The sequence below is a fragment of the Leuciscus leuciscus genome (genome assembly GCF_965113295.1).
Source record: "Leuciscus leuciscus genome assembly, chromosome: 22".
Lineage (NCBI taxonomy): Eukaryota > Metazoa > Chordata > Actinopteri > Cypriniformes > Leuciscidae > Leuciscus > Leuciscus leuciscus.
The window spans coordinates 2984432-2998851 of NC_138746.1; the positions used below are offsets into that span (position 1 = coordinate 2984432).

General features: G+C 37.7%; 1 protein-coding gene and 1 long non-coding RNA gene across 5 annotated transcripts in view; one reads left to right on the plus strand and one right to left on the minus strand.

Moving 5' to 3' along the window:
- LOC309486125 (signal-induced proliferation-associated 1-like protein 2) overlaps positions 1–14420 on the minus strand; it is a 153103-nt gene that overhangs the window by 119726 nt on the left and 18957 nt on the right. The gene's annotated exons all lie outside the window — the stretch shown is intronic.
- LOC309486278 lies at positions 7005–11790 on the plus strand. Its single transcript, XR_014201444.1, has 3 exons — positions 7005–8611; positions 8684–10258; positions 11264–11790. It is a non-coding gene; the product is annotated as an uncharacterized lncRNA (long non-coding RNA).

Below are 14420 nucleotides of genomic sequence, written 5' to 3' on the forward strand. Positions count from 1 at the left end.
AAACATCTGTTCTGTGGGCATCAGCCGTGAGACGCAGGGCTGGTTCTGACAAGACCAGCGGCAGATGAATCCAAATCACGTGGAAATGGCCGGACAAAACCAATAAAGCCACGCTGACCAGCTCTCAAACAAAAGTGCCAAGAGGACCGATAAACAAAATGAAAAGAAGGGAGATGAGGAGGAAGGAAAAAGAAAACGAGAAACAAAGTGGAAAAACTAAACAATTATTTATTTTAAACCTTTTTTCTCAATATTTATTCATTTCTTATTTTAAGTGTTTATATATATATATGTGTGTGTATGTATGTGTGTATGCATGTATGTGTGTTGTATGTATGTGTGTTACAGTATGTATTGTATGCATGTATGCATGACATGTAAGCATGCATGCATGCGCGTGTGTGTGTGTGTGTGTGGTGTGTGTGTGTGTGTGTGTGTGTGTGTGTGTGTGTGTGTGTGTGTGTGTGTGTGTGTGTATGTATGTACTATGTATGTATGTATGTATGTATGTATGTATGTATGCATGTATGTATTGTATGTATGTATGCATGTATGTATGTATGTATCAGTGTTGCCAGATGTACGATAATTATCGTATTTGTACGATAATTTTGACCTCTGTACGATGTACGATCAATAATGAAAAAAGTCCCATAATGTACGATAATTTCAGAGTTTTCTCAGTCGTTCGTCCAAACACACATCCTACCGCTTCTCTCTCTGACCCCGAATCATTTCGCAGGCTCGCCTGCCTGCACGCAAGCACGTGTGTACACACACACACACACACACACACACACACACACACACACACAGACACCACCATGGGCACCACACGGTGTCGCCTGCACGTCAACACTACACTACAGTTTTGCCGAAGAAGACAGTTCAGTTTAGATCAGTTTAACAAAACGAAGCAGTAAAGTGCTAAAAATATTGTGGACTTCAAAATGTGGACTGTCGGCATATCTTTTGCACTTTGGCAAAAAAAAGTTAAGTAGCCAGACTTCCTCCAGTTAGTGTGAGCGTATTACACAGCTTGTTTAAATTGGCTGTAAAATTATTTGGAAAATAGCTATATTTTATGCGTTTGGTTCATGTACGATAATTTTTCTCAAAAAACGATAATTTTGAGGTTTTGGTACGATACTTCGACATTTCTAATCTGGCAACACTGGTATGTATGTATGTATTGTATGCATGTATGCATGTATGCGTGTGTGTGTATGTGTGTATGTATGTATGTATGCATGTATGTACTATGTATGTATGTATGTATGTATGTATGTATGTATGTATGTATGTATGTATGTATGTATGTATGTATGCATGTATGCATGTATGCATGTATTGTATGCATGTATGCATGTATGTATGTATTGTATGCATGTATGCATGTATGCGTGTATGTATGTATGTATGTATGTATGTATGTATGTATGTATGTATGTATGCATGCATGTATGTATTGTATGCATGCATGTATGCATGTATGTATTGTATGCATGTATGCATGTATGTATGTATGTATGCATGCATGTATGTATGTATGTATGTATGTATGTATGTATTGTATGCATGTATGCATGTATGCGTGTGTGTGTATGTGTGTGTGTATGTATGTATGTATGTATGTATGTATGTATGTACTATGTATGTATGTATGTATGTATGTATGTATGTATGTATGTATGTATGTATGTATGTATGTATGCATGTATGTATTGTATGCATGTATGCATGTATGTATGTATGTATGCATGTATGTATTGTATGCATGTATGCATGTATGCGTGTGTGTGTATGTGTGTATGTATGTATGTATGTATGTACTATGTATGTATGTATGTATGTATGTATGCATGTATGTATGTATGTATGTATTGTATGCATGTATGCGTGTGTGTGTATGTGTGTATGTATGTATGTATGTATGTATGCATGTATGAATGTATGTATGTATGTAAGTGTGTATGTGTATATACACATACATACATACATACAAAATTGTATTAATATTATATTATTGTAATTAAATACAGTTTATTGAAAAAAAATAAAATAAAAAATACTAGCCAATAAAATAACCACACTATTATTTAAAGTCACACACCAAAATTGGACAGAAAATATATTAAATATCCATATATTATTCTTCAAAGTTATTCTCGTAAAGTTACATTAAACGCTGCACGAGAGTGAAACCCTTTCGGCTAATAATTATTTTTCGGCGGCCACAATTCCTATAGGTCACACAGCACTATTTAGGCTGAGAAAATATGTTTTTCAATATTACAGTCACACATGGGATATATCAGACACTACTACTGCCGTTTGGACTGAGAGACCAATAATATGACGAAAACCCACCAAACATCCGCAAGGATTAATGTATTCTCCTCTGCACTCTGCAGTGAATAAAGCCCTTATTAAAAGGAGTGGAAAGCAACTCACAGAAATGCCCCATAAAAAGAAACTCAAGAACATGGTCCGAGTCATTTCCATTCCCTCATCCCGCTCTCAGACGTGGAAACATTCGAGGAAACTCTCATGGAAAGCGGGAGACAAGGACCGAGAGCTGCTGCTACATTTAAAGTTCCTATTTTTCTTCTGAAAAGAATCTCGCTTGTGGTGTGTGTGTGTGTGTGTGTGTGTGTGTGTCCTTCATTGTGTGAGTCTTCCCTCAGGCTCAGTGCACTAAAAAAATCCATTTATCCTTCCTGAGAGTTTGAAGCGGCAAAGAAAAGAGCTAAAGAATCCGGCAGGAGTCACGTGCCGGGCGACATGGCTTTTCCCTTGTAAAGACTATGGGCCCGTCTCACCGCCGTGGGTCCTTCAGAATGGCATCATTCCTAATGACAGCAGAAGAGAAAAGCCCAGTACATCTGTTCCCAATATTTGCATTTCTTTGGTAGATTTCACAATGCACCACTTGACTCGACGGATAAAAAGGACATTCTCATTCAGGCGTGAGAAACAACCCCGTGAATGAGTTCCTCTTTCATTCTGTGAATCGACTCAGAGCGACATTGCATTTTGAGGTTTTAAAAAATGAATATGTCTGATGTGTTAATGCGTGATACTGCGTTCTCCTCTCCGACCCCGGTTTGAACCAGAGATGTTTTGAAATATATGCACGCAGACGTGAGGGCTGTCGTTCAAAATGAGACCAAATTACTGCGCAAATTATTCTGCAGGATTAATTTTAGATCATTTAATTAATGGTGCATTGAATAGTATTACATCTGTGGCACCAAGCAGAGTTGCAACCACTTTCATACATGTTTGGCATTTGGTCAGACATGCAGACTGTCCTGCCTTCCAAGTGAACCTTGCTTATTAATATTTATTTATTTTTTGCTTATTTTGACGTAAAAAAAGAACATATGAGAGACACACTCCATAAACATAATCTGTGATGTTGTCAATAAACCACAGACAATAATTAGAAAATGCATTGACATACAGTGACAGGGCCTAAAATTAACACTCGCCAAGCGCCAAATGAGAGAAAAATGTACATTTGCTTACTTTGTTAAATTTTTGTTCATGAAAACTACTGTCAGACCAACCTGAAAAACCTAAAAAGCACAGTTTATTTCATTTGTATATTCGTTATGTACTTTATTTATTTGTGCTTTTTCTTGTAGGTAAAACCCCTTGGTTTTATTTTACTACCGTTTACTTGTATTTAACGCTTTAAATTTAGGGCTTATTTTAGCTGTGGTATCGAAATTGGAAGCGAGAATTGTGAATTTTCACTGGTATCTAAACTTTTGGTGTGATTACTGCATGTTTTTGCAAAAACAGTTTCATGGCCGGTAAAACACATTAATGGCTGGTCAATTTTCTGAAGTCACGGGCAATTAGGCCATTTCATTGGGCCACCGTGCCTGTTTATGCACTTGCAATGGAAGTTTCTAGGACTAGCACACAATCGCATTATAATGCATTATGGGACTTCATCTAGGAAGGAAACAGGATTGATACAACACAAGCGATTAGGGATGCACCAATATAAAAATGTTGGCCTATACCGATAACTCTGTTATATTTGAAAGCCGATAACCGATATATCGGCCGATAAATGTAAATCCAAATTTTTATATAATTTTTGAGAGCCTGATTACAAAAACAAAAGTCTCACCATTAAAAGCCATGTCCCAAACACACAATTATAATGTTCTCATTATAATTTTACGTAGCTTATATGACAGTCTTGTGCTGCACATGTTGCACTTAAAGGATTAGTTCACCCCAAAATGAAAATTTCCTAATAATTTACTCACCCCAATGCCATCCAAGATATCCATGTCTTTCTTTCCTCAGTGGGAGAGAAATTATGTTTTTTGAGGAAAACATTTCTGGATTTTTCTTCTAACAATGGACTTCATTGGTTACCATCATTTTTAAGTCCAAATCAATGCAGTTTCAAAAGTCTTTGAAGTGTTTAAACGGGCTGTACGCGATCACAGCTGAAGAAGAGGTTGTTATCTAGAGAAACGATAGGTCATTTAAAAAAATAAATAAAATAATTTATAGACTTTTTACCTTCAATAGTTCGGATTGAGCTGATCAACACACGGACAGGGAACTACGTCATCACGTTGAAAGGTCACACCGGCGCCGGTGGAAGTACCGCCCCACTATTTACAATATGACCGTACGTAGGAGGATAGTTCAAATAGTATTGTTTGCTATTATATATATAGTAATAGTATTCAGTGAATATGAATATGAACAGTATATGAATAACATTCTGATGAATATGAATAGTAGTTCAAATAGTATTGCCGGCGCCGGCGTGACCTTTCAACGTGATGATGTAGTTCCCTGTCCGTTTGTTGATCAGCTCAATCCGAACTATTGAAGGTAAAAAGTCTATAAATTATCTTTTTTTTTTTAAATGACCTATCGTTTTGCTAGATAACAACCTCTTCTTCAGCTGTGATCGTGTACAACCCGTTTGAACACTTCAAAGACTTTTGAAACTGCATTGATTTGGACTTAAAAACGATGGTAACCAATGAAGTCCATTGTTAGAAGAAAAATCCAGAAATGTTTTCCTCAAAAAACATAATTTCTCTCCCACTGAGGAAAGAAAGACATGGGTATCTTGGATGGCATTGGGGTGAGTAAATTTTCATTTTGGGGTGAACTAATCCTTTAACCGTATTTTTCTTTTTTGAAGTGATTCCAATCATATTTCAAGCAATTAAAATCCATCATGTTGAACAGTGCGCATCTGAAGTGTCTCAGCTGAAGGAAATAATCCATTATTTAACGGCTTTAATATAATCGGCCACATTTTCATATCGGGGCCGATAACGATAACATAAAAAATTGACACGTTCGGCCAATGCCGATATGGTGGCAGATATATCGTGCAATCTCTACAAGATATATTCAAACCTACATACAGTAAGTGCCATGATACTGTAGTACACGTGCGTAAAGCTGCGCCACAGATCTAATTCATGACAGCAGCATCTGAAGCGCTGTGCAACTCTACAGGGCCTGTTTTCTTCATAAAAGAGACTGTGTTCAAAGCTCAGAAGAATCTCACGGCAAAAATGTTTATATAATTCAGAGTGACATAAAGGGAGCTTCAGTTACACCAAGAGAATGTTTCTTCCAAGCCCTCGAGACGAGATCAGTCATCAGATGAAAAATGAACAGAGGATGGTGCTTGTCCTTAATCGCAGCACCAGTGGAGCCCAACTTCACGGACCCAAATAAACCCGTCGTTCCTATTCCCCCTCTCCCTTATCGCCTCACTGCAGGGCTTCTGACTGAAGTCTGGAGATGTTTTCAAAGCTTTGGACGACTGCACGGCACCACAGAGGATCTTCTCCTTCACAACTTCATTTCACAGCCAGAGAAAAAAGTTCCCCCGCAGATATAATAAAAGCCGCCACAGATAAATATGACATTTACGGTGAAGAACGCTGCAGGCTTGAGATGTGTTGAGCCCAAAGGGGACTAATTTAAGAATGTTCCACAAATAACGTACTTTAATTATTTTATTAAATGTGTTTTTCGCATAATTACAGTCCAGAGCACGGGAGCAAACTCTCCATGAGCCATCACATGGGTAAGCCTATCTTAAGCTTATATTCTTACAGGCCTCAGATCACATGCTATGGGATGTGAGTTGTGGGGTCCGTGAACGAGTCCTACTGATGAAAACCGTTCCGAAACCAACAACAAATGGGAAACACTACAGACAGACACACAGAGTGTGTTTTTTTTGTGCTGGTACCATGGCTGGTTTAGGCATATCTAAAACCACTATTAGGTCTTAGGCCACATCCACATGAAGCCAGAGCTTTCCCTATCCGATATTTTTTTTCCCCGTTCAAAAAAAAAAATTCCGTAAACACGGCGTCATCTCAAGAAATATCTGCGTACACACGAAACCACTGAAACCGACTCAAAACGATGTAGTATACATGCCAGACCAGTATGTGGCGCTGTAATTCTGCCACAGACATACACTAAAAATGGAGAAGAAGACTTAAAGCATGCGCATAAACCTTGCGCGCTGTACACAACAATAATATTAGAATATTAGGCACAGTAGCTTCTTTTTTCTTTTCTTTTTTCTTTTTTAATCAAGAACTTTGTTGAACAATATGAAAAAACCATAAATGTAGTTGATGTGACTTAACGGTGTCTGACTAGTTGACACTTGGTGTGATGACATCATCGTTTCACAAAATATACGGATTGGCCGTGCACACGAAAACGCAAGGGCGGCGTTTTCAGATTTATCCACCTTGGGACCCGGTTTCAAAAAATAGCGGTTTCAGTCTCTGAAAACGCCGGATCCGTGTGGACAAAACGCCAATACGATAAAAAATGTATACGTATACAGCGAAACGCGTCTCCGTGTGGACAGGGCCTTAGTAGGCGCGTTTCCATTACAGATTTCCGCAAAACTTTTGCGATTTTTTCTAAATGTCGACAAAAAACTAAAATATTGCGAAATGACAGCGTTTCCATTAACGATGTTATGCGACTAAAACTTCTTTTTTTTCTCTCGCGATAAGTAAAATCATTCCAAAAACCATGGCAACGGACGTTGGTAGGTTTATGCACTATATCCCAGCCACTGCACTAGCCATTATTATTAATCGAAGGAGACGTATGTGTATTTTCCAAACATTAATGGTAAGGAAAGACCCTTATACTGTGAGCGGCACATATGAGGTGTTTCTGGGTCTTTCTCACTCATTTCTGCTCCGAGGTCTTGATTGTGGCATTTATTTGAGGTTTAGAATCCATTATTCCTGTAATTCTTTTGTCTTATATGAATTTAATAAAGAACTCTGTCTCGTATTCTGTCCAAACACACCGCATCATCTACGTCAGGTGACCTGTAAATGCGCAAAAAACTGTTTCCATTGCAGTTTTGCGAAATATATATTTTTCGAATTGCTTGAAAAACCACCTCATGCGAGCGGAAAAACTTTTTTGCAATAAATGGGAGTTTTTGCGAAATTGACGTGTTTCCATTGGCCGTATTTTCAACTCACAATTTCAATTTGCGCAATTTGAAGGGTAATGGAAAGTTAAACGCAGCTAATGTCTTAATGAGCGATTCATTTAATAATTTATTCAAACAATTCGTTCAAAACGGTTGATTCTTTTAGAAATAAAGCATCTGAAATCTCATACTCTCTTGAGTAAGTAATTATTTTTAATAAGCAATAACTTTGCGACCGTTAAGAAAAATGTATCCTATAAAGTATGTGTGTGTGTAGTATGAATGTAATCTGGATGTACAACATATGCCATGTTGTCATTATCTTGCCTCGCTTCACTGCCATTCATAAATCCTCTCCCGTGGCCTCATGGGATAGTAAAGTGTCCATCTTATGCACACTTCAGAATCTCCAAGGAAGTAGAAGATCATCCAGGTACTTTTTGCTTACTCTCTTATTGTGAATTTGGATACTTCTTCTGTCACGCTCTGTTTTTCGCCAACTACACAGCAGGGAAGAATGCAATTATTCGGATGCAGCCAATGACTGTCTTCATGAATGGGTCGTTGAATCATTGACTCCAATTATTAGTTTAAAAACAGATTAATTCAAGTAAGAAACATTTTGCTCTGGCTTTGTTTGGACCTATTTTTGTTGGCGAAACAGACAAAATTGTGTCCAAATGCAATTTGACGACTCTCCCAGCAAATCATTGGCTAAGGTTACGGCAGATTTGGCGCAACTGAATTTGAGTAAAAACGACTAAAAACAAAATGGACGGCGGCTCGTAAAAATCAAGAATACCAGAGATGATAAAACAGTTAAACTGAATGAAAAACAAGCTCAGCCATCACACTAAATTCGGCAAGCTGTTAGTTCTTAATGTTTCAGTTTAAACAATACCGTCTACACCGGACGCGAGCGGCGCGATGCAACACACAAAATCCCTGACGGTAAGCTGATGCCGCCTCCTATTCCTGACATACTTTTAACACGAAGAACAAATGAATTTGCAATGGTCACTTTGTCGCGTCCACTATAGACATCATCAAGCTGTTGCAGCAAGGTGGTGTAAACAAGGTTTTGCACAAAATATTCAGCATATTAAGTAATATAGCAATCATGTTTGAACTCATCAAGTAATATAATCAATGATCGTGTTATTTTTGGGGGGGCGTGAGTGAAATTAGATAAAGGTTGGGGGGGTGCATGTCCTAAAAGGTTGAAAACCCCTGATTTAGATTATCCAGCAAGACTGACCAGAGGTGAGCTGGTCAAACAACAGGTCACTGTGCAATGACAATCAAAGTGATGACAAAATTTCATTCCACCATCTGCCTGTCAAGGACTGAAAGCTTATAGAGGATTAAAACAAACTCCTGATAAAACAATATTTTCTGGAAGTAAACCATGTTTGTTGTGATTTGTGGCATTTGCTGTGATTACGGCATTGTAAAATATGTCCCAGACAAAACGCATCTGGGACTTCAAGTTCAAAGATACGGATATTTATGACCTGGTTTCCGAGAAACCCATCTGAAAACCACTGTGGTGATTTCAAGTGCTGACATCATGTAACAGAACTGCAATAATAAACTCGATATTTCAAAGCAACGAAGACTATCTCTGTTGCATAGCAGTCCTTTCAATTCATTCCGTTCCGGTACAGTGTGGACTCGGGAATGATACATCGGTCTCATCCCCTTCTCCTATTCGTCCCGTTGCACATAAGAAGGCTTCATGTTTAACTGAACATCCGTACCGGGAACTTAGATTAAAACTTCCAGAGAAGAGAAGACTAAACTGGGAGGAGAGGGGGAGGGAAGGTTGGAGCCGGAGATCTATGATCTGCTCGACATTGCCAAGGAACAATGGATTACAAGAAAATAGGGGATGAGGAAGAATCAGGCCACTGTCAGTCCGGATCATTATCTGCAGACTACTGTGTTTTTAAGGTGGATAAAAGAGCAGACAGTACAGCTCAAACAGTGGAGCATGGCTCTAGCAAACCCAAGGTCATCATGGGTTCGATTCCCAGGAAAAGCAAGAACTGATACTTTGAATGCAATCAAGTCGCTTTGGGTAAAAGCATCATAAATGTAATGCGAAAAGCAATCAAACTACACTTTCTTTCTATTAGTGATGTCTTTAAGTCAACATAAAATGGTGTTCGCAACAAACTTACTTGGTAATGTATAAGTAAATAGGATATTCAAAATGTTTAGCAACCCATTCTTTGAGCGATGATAGTGGTTGGTTAAATAAAATTGAAGTTTTGTGGCTTTTAAGCAATGGCTGTGTCCAAAATCACCTCCTTAGACTGTTTGGGCGCAGACATCACAGTTACGTCACAGCAGCTGAGCATGCATTGTGGTGGTGGCAAAAAAAAACAGTGGAAAATGGCCAAGATTCACGGAATAAGAAAAGATGTCTTGGAATGCAAAAAAAGCATTTTGATAGAATACCAAGGTCAAAGACGCCCTTCAAAGCTAAACGTGGTTGTAAGCCATTAAAGGGACAGATATGATTGATGAAACCGGCAACCATTTCCCTACTATTAAAGCATGAATTTAATAAACAATAAATCAACATAATAAATGCAGTTCATAGGGGGCATAATGTATTAGCCCTATCAGTTACAGCATGACATTATATTTAAACCTATAACATTTAACACAGATAACATTCAAAACTATTTATTTTTATCTCCCAATTCTGACTTTTTTCTCAGTTTATATCATAATTCTGAGGAAAAAAAGGCAGAATATTGGGTTTATATTAGGGCTGTCAATCGATTAAAACATTTAATCGCGATTAATCGCATGATTGTCATGAGTTAACTCGCGATTAATCGCAATTCATCGCACATTTTTTATTTGTTCTAAATGTACCTTAAATTAAAACTTTTCAAGTTTGTAATACTCTAAATCAACATGGGCATGGATAAATATGGATGCTTTATGCAAATGTATGTTTATTATTGAAACCATAGTCAACATAGAACATGAAGACGAGACATGTTTCAAAGGTCATAGATGTTTTTCAAAGAACTTGTTCATGTCTATTAGACACATGTAGAAAGAACAAAGAAATACCAGGTTCCCATTATTCTCTTTCTTTGCACTGAGCAATTTACTAACACAAACATGTTTAGATTTTTGCATGACAGAGAATTTTGCCATTTGTCTCTCTCTGTGCCCATTTTAATGAAGCTAAATTCTGAATAAAACTGTTTTCATTGGTGTATTTTACTGTTTGTTTTGTCAAACAACGGAATGAATATGAAATAGTGACTGAAACACGACCCATTAAGACATAACCAGCTCTCCCTTCAAAGACGTTACTCTGCACAAAAATCCTGATAATCGAGCCGTCGTCTGATGAAATCAAATACACATAAGATAAAGACAATATTTGTGTTGTGATTTCGGCTATACTTGCATGTAAAATTAGAGAAGCAACATAATATCTGTGTTTAACTGAATTAAAGCGCTACTCCTCTCTGCCGCGCGCGCACGCGAGAGAGAGAGAGAGAGAGAGAGAGAGAGGTGAGCGCGCGTGCTGGGAGAGCAGTACCGGCGATTCTCAGAAACTAAATAAGGTTTGGGCGCTTTTAAAAAAAAAGAAAAAAAAAAAAAGGGGTTGGGCCAACTAGGGGTTGGGCCACGGGTCAAACAGAAAATACGCGCTGCGTTAATCGGCCGTTAAAAAAATGAGTGCCGTTAATATGATTTTGCGTTAACGCGTTATTAACGCGCTAACTTTGACAGCACTAGTTTATATCTTTCAATCCTGCTTTTCTTTTCTCAGAATGGTGCGACATAAACTTGAAAATACCTTTTTTTATTCTTTTATTCCGTGCCTTCCATAGACTGCTACTGCGGTACGGTAATTGTCTACCACCAGATAAGCTCCGCCCACAAAACACATCATCACAGTTTGCAAACACCCAAATAGTCTATATACCCTTAAACAGCGCACTGTTTGAAGAGACAGCCATTTGTAGTGGCGTCCAAAACCACAGTAGATATTATGAGTGCACTCATTCAATCCTACAATGCATCACAATAAAGAATGTACAACCGATGTTAGTGGCTAGATAATACCCATAATGCACATTAGGTCACAATACAAGGCCGCAACTCGCTGGATGATGGCATCCAAAGAGGAATCATACAAGTGTGAGTTCCTTTAATTAATTAATTTATATAGTGGACACATATAGGGAATAGTGAATGTGTGTTAGCTTTGAGGCCATCTAAATGCTAGTTTACTCTAAAAGTGGAATGAATCAACTTAAGAAATATATATCGGATATATTCATTTAAAATGTAAAAGAAATATATATCGGATATATTCATTTAAAATGTAAATGTAAAAAAACTGATTCAACATAATGACATCCCTGCTTAGGAGTGTACAGAAAATGGAGACAGTCCTTGATCCACTGTGATTGGACGGTTGGGTAAAAAGTGTCAATGATGAAGTTTTACGCAAACTTGAACATTCTTCAACTCTCGGCGACCAGTAAAAAGCATGAAAAAAAAACAGCCAGTGCCTCGTTACGCTCATGGCGTTTTAAAAAACGCTGCGCTTCCATTGAAAACAATTGAAAAAATACACCAGCCGCATGAAAAAACGCTTTGTTGGACCCACGGCCTTAGCCTGAGATGGACAACATGATCTACAAAAGCGTATTAAGCCCTGTTGAGTTTACCTGAGGATCTGGAAGTGCTACAAGATAAATGTTACCAAACAGTGTCAGGTAATCGAATGTCAAACGCATCAGTTGGTTTTCAATGCGGTTTTAGTGACAATAAATGCATCCGTGTCCTCGAAGCACTTGTAGAGTAGGCTATATAGAAGAGTGAAGAACAATAGAGTACCAGCATGGCAGAACACAACAGGAAATAAAGGCCAATTTCCTTCACACGCTTGATAAAAGGCTCTTTCTGAGAGCGACAGCTCTTTCCTGTCAAAATCGCTTATATCCTGTAAACAAGAGTCCAGTAATGTCCAGTGATGTCATGAAAGAGTTGACACAATGTTCATTGTGAATATATTAAAAATATCTTTCATATTTTTATTTATTTATACCAATTTAAATATTTTAAAACTGATTTTTCAGACAAATTTTGATCGAATGAGCCACGTTGTAAGAGTTCACCCGAAAAAAATTAAACACTGTACTCACGCTCATGTCGTTCCAAACCCGTATGACATCATGAACGAATCATTCTTTTGAGTTGAATTTTTTCAATGAATCATTTGATCCAGTTCACAAAACTGATCTGGAGGATTTGTTCAAAATTGAAAAAAATGTATAAAGCTTTACGGCACATGCCTTCACTCATCGACCCCTCAACTGTTGACAAGTACATCATTCAAAACTCATACAATTTCCAAAAAAGGTCATAAAGGTTTAGAACAACATAAAGATGAGCATGTTTGCAAGAAACAAGTGTTCTTGGAAGTTAAAGCAATGTCAACAACGTGGTAAAATCATTGCAATGGATCTTTGCTTTATTATACTTAACCATCAATGTGTCATGCACCACTACAATAGCGCTAACTTTAAAATAAACAACCTGTAAGATCGTGTTTGATTGAAATATTGTTTATTGTCAACCTCAGGAGACTGTAGTTCATTCACACACTGATCTAATCGACATAAAAGCAGGAGAGAATCTTTAGTCTGTCAAGTCAAAGCATTGCAGCGTTCACATCTTTCACGTCAAAATAAAGCCTGTTCTCCTACAGATTATCAAAGCATTTGTGAACATCTCTCCTGGCAAAAGAAACATAAATCAGATTGTTTCCAGAAATCAGTCAAGACCACATGACTGCAGAAACGAGACAATCGCTCAGCTTTATCAAAAGACTCACATACATGAAACGGTCATCAGCAATTACACATGGCCGCAGGAAGTTTCTGGGGCAAGAGAAGAGATAAGATAAGCCTAGAAGAGAGAGAAATAACGTTGCAGCAGAGAAGACATGCTTTCAAATGTGATTGCACGATGCATTTCAGCAACTGAATTAGTTAAATCTCAGCTTTCATGCATCACTAAATGAGCTTTGACCTGTGAGAGAGACTCAAACTGGCTGCTCCGCTGACAGGGAAGGTTAAACACAGAACTACTTGATAAGTGACTTTCCAATTAAGCATAATTGGCCTTCATTAGTTGAACAGGAAAAGAGAAACAACAACGTGTTTGAGGACAAGCCCAGCACTGAAAAGCAACCGAGTGAATGTAGACTAGACTAGACTAGAGCGAGATGTTTTACTCTGAAGTATAAATTACAGATCAACAAGTCGAGCAGAATGACCATGTGACCAATAATGAGTATGAGTGTATTGCATTTGCACACTAACCATTATCAAATCAACCAGGTATTCCATGCATGCATACAGACATTTGCACACAGCATGCACATTAGATACCGCAAAAATAGAATTAGTAGTATGTTATTCCCGAAAATAGCCTTGGTTAGTTGTTACACAACTAGAAATTCAACATTAGAATAACTAATATTATGTTGTTTCAACAAAAAAGTAAGCGTTTCGGGCTGCCTTAACATTTTAAGTTTAATCAACTTGGATTTTTGAGTCATCACAACAAAAAACGCTAAATTTTAAGTTGTGATAACTAATTGCAACAATCATTTTTTGCAGTGCAAGCATACTACAATAGTATCTGTATAGTATCAGTATTATCTGCAGAAAACAATTCACTTAGAAATTGCTAGTAAATTTCGCAAATAATTACAATGAAACGGCAAGTAACACAATGTAATTTTTAAGTGAAAGACTGAAATAGTATTTTCTTGTAAAACATACTAGAATTAGCCTGGGAAAACCCAGACAACTTCTGGCAAATTTAGATTTGCTGTGCAAGTAGTCTGGCAAAGAGCTCATTCAAGCCCATTTCT